This window comes from Aulonocara stuartgranti (assembly GCF_965226115.1).
Source record: "Aulonocara stuartgranti genome assembly, chromosome: 23".
NCBI lineage: Eukaryota > Metazoa > Chordata > Actinopteri > Cichliformes > Cichlidae > Aulonocara > Aulonocara stuartgranti.
In genome coordinates, this window is record NC_138958.1 from 34,898,726 (window position 1) to 34,902,353 (window position 3,628).

Genomic DNA, 3,628 nt, shown 5'->3' on the forward strand with positions numbered 1-3,628 from the left:
TTTACACACCATTACCTACATTAAATGAAATATGATCGTTCTGCATTTTATATTTGAATTCTTTTGTAAAAGTTTATTACAATTAAATCTTATTATGTTATCCACCAACATATAATGCTTGATGTTTGACCACTGACTCTGACTCTGTGTATTTTCCATGTTCCTGCTGTAACATGACATTTAGATTGAGCCTGCACTGATTAGAGTCAGCTATTTGTCTGATGTGTAGCTACCTGAAGAAGAGATATTATTTCTGTATTTATTAGGAACATCAGTTCAACATTTATATTTTTGTGGCTCTTAAAGAATAGATGCTTAGGTCAGTAATTAGTTACCAAAACAGCTGACTGGCTGTGAACTCACTGGGTTGGAGTCCAGTTCATACGTGTTCTCCGACCCCTAGAGGGAGCTCCAACTCTATGAGTGTTATAAGGGTCTCCACATTTATTTGTCCTTCAGTGAGTATGCTCGCTTGTAATGACTCTGCTGTAGAGAAATACAGTAGAAGTGCAGTATATGAACTTGTTTTACAGACATGCAAAAAAAGGGTCAGATTTTTTTGACATGGGGTTAGGTGCAGTGTACTAAAGCCCTTAGCCATGATCCTTCACTGTCAGAATGCATTGAGGTGACAGTGAAGCGTGGTCCTGATTTCGCCTCAGCTTAAAAAGGAGAATTCAACTCAGAGATTAAGTGAATTATTATCACTCGTGTTATTATAGTCCTATTTCACTCTATAGCTTAAACCGAGATATGAGCCGTCTGCCTCAAAAGAAGCCTATAGCCACAGATTAAATGCATGTCTGTCTCAAATGAAATATGTAATAGACAGCATAATAATAGTAACAGGCATCATGATGTGTGTGTCTGCGAGTAGGAAATAAGGAGTTGCAGTACACCAACATATTACAGTTTGTATCAATTTTTCACCCAGCAGTTTGCATCTACCAATTCCACAGAAAACACATCTACCACAGTGCCTTTTATGGCTCACGTTACACTAAAGCTTTCACCCCGTGAATACAGGTGCTTTTATTCGTGTCTCCATTCCAATTGAAAAATGGGACAAAACACTCAAAGACTCAACAGTGAAAATGGGAACTCTAGCTTCAGCAAGCTCAATATGTGCAGCACCCCGTCGTAAGAAAACAGCTTCACCCCATTGACACGCTGGTCACGATGACCCGATCATCCCCTACAATCTCCCAAAGAGGACAGAATCAAAGCAAGAGGTCCTTTCGGGGGTAGAATCTCCCTCTCTCTGTAACTCCATCAATCACAGTTTACAACCTGCAGCAACAGCCTTGTTCTCTGGTTTCTAGAACATTCCCCTTCATTTGTGCATACTTGTAGCTGCTCTTCTTCTTGTGGAGGCTTTTCACCTGACATGTTTCACTGAGTAATTTGCCAACACTTAGGTGAGAAATTGTGCTGGGTTTTTGCCTCAGAGTAGTGGCTCCTCAGAGGTACAACATTCTCCCTCAAATTCTTTGACAGGGCAACCGCAGCAGCTTCTGTGAAAAGCTGAACAGTCCTTGTCTGTTGCTTGGAATGGCTTCGAGGACCTGAGCTGTGCAATATTTATTTTACCTCATACTGTAGTGTGCAAAAGAATCTCGAGTCACACCTCATTTCTTTGTATTTTTCTTGGAAAAGACAACATGGGTCGTTTATTGAAATGTGTGCAAACTCACGGAAGTAGTGTTCTTCTTTCAGCTGCTCTCACAGCAGGTCATGCGCCTCCATCTTCCTCCTTAACTACATCCATGAACCTCCACCAAGAGCCTCCTCTTTCCCTCCTGCCTGGAAGCTCCATATTCAACATCCTTTTTTCAGTGTATTCACTATCCCACATGCCCAAGCAATCTCAGCCTTGCCTCCCTAACTTTGTTTTAACCACCCAACATGAACTGTCCCTAATATATCATTTCTAATCTAGTCCAACCTGGTCAAATCTCCACACACGCAAAAATAGTTTGTACAAGTCTGGTATGACCACCTTTATTCTATTTGTTATTATTTATTCTAACACAGCCTAAACTCAGATAGGCAAGCTTTCTTGGAATTTCTTTAAGTAGCTGAAAGGCATTCAAAGCTTTTCTTTGGATGTTTCTGCTTTTTGTTCTGTTCTCTGTCATGATGATCACACACTGCTTCAACAGTGTTGATGTTGGGGTCTGGGGAGGCCAGTCCATGACTCATTGTGTGTTTTTCTATCCAGCTATGCTTTTACTGCACTGGCAATGTATTTGGCATCATTATCATGCTGAAACATGACATCATTACTATCAAGCACCTTCCAGATGGTATTGTATGCTGGGTCCTTTGTTGCAATCATAATTCCATCAGTTTTGCCAAGAGCATCATTGGCTGAAACGCAGCCCCAAACCACGACAGAGCCTCCACTGTGTTTTTGCAGCACTCACTGTTGTACTGCTTACATGAACACTCATACATACTAATGATGACCTGAACCAAACATTTGGCATTTTTGTCTGTGAAGGTTCTCAGTCATCCAGGTCATCGTAGTCAAAGGAGCTTGCAAAGAAAAGCGTCTGGACTTCTTTAAGCTGCTTGAAGACGTTTCACCTCTCATCCGAGAAGCTTCTTCAGTTCTAAGGTCAAATGGTGGAGAGTCCCAGATATAAACCTAGTGGGAGTAACCCCCCACAGAGGGACAAAAGGACCCCCTGATGATCCTCTAATCGCCTGAGCCAAGGTGTGAAACTGGGTGTGGGTCCCAATCAGCCAGAGTTTCGGGTGTGTTCATTGTGAAACCTGGCCCCACCTTATCATGCGAATTCCTGAGATCAGATGGCCCAGGATGTGAGTGGGCGTTAAGGCGTCTGGGAAGGGATCTCAAAACTGGATTATAGATGGCAGACAGTTGGTGTCGTAAACCACCGCCTCTGTTCAAAGATGGTCGCTCACAGTGGACATAGATGGCTTCTTTCACTCCTCTTTCAAACCATCTGTCCTCTCTGTCCAAAATGTGAACATTGGCATCCTCGAAAGAGTGTCCTTTATCCTTAAGATGCAGATGGACTGCTGAGTCTTGTCCTGTGGAGGTGGCTCTTCTGTGTTGTGCCATGCGCTTGTGAAGTGGCTGTTTGGTCTCTCCAATGTAGAGGTCTGGGCATTCCTCGCTGCACTGTACAGCATACACCACATTGTTAAGTATGTGTTTTGGCGTTTTGTCTTTCGGGTGAACCAGTTTTTGCCTGAGCGTGTTGCTGGGTCTGAAATACACTGGGTTGTCGTGCTTGGAGAAAACTCTCCTGAGTTTCTCTGATACACCGGCTACATAGAGGATGACAATGTTGTTGCGTCTGTCTTTCTTATCCTCCCTCGCTGGTGTCTGATCTTCTTTTCTGTGCCTCTTTGCTGACTTTAAGAACGCCCATTTAGGATAGCCGCACGTTTTGAGTGCTTCCTTTACATGTGTGTGTTCCTTCTTTTTTCCTTCAGGCTTAGAGGGAACATGTTCTGCCCGGTGGTGTAGGGTCCTAATTACTCCAAGTTTGTGTTCCAGAGGATGATGGGAGTCGAACAGTCTCCACGGCCTCCGTGATGGGTATGTAAGTGAAGAGAGAGACTACATCAAAGGACACCATGGTTTCATCTCGCT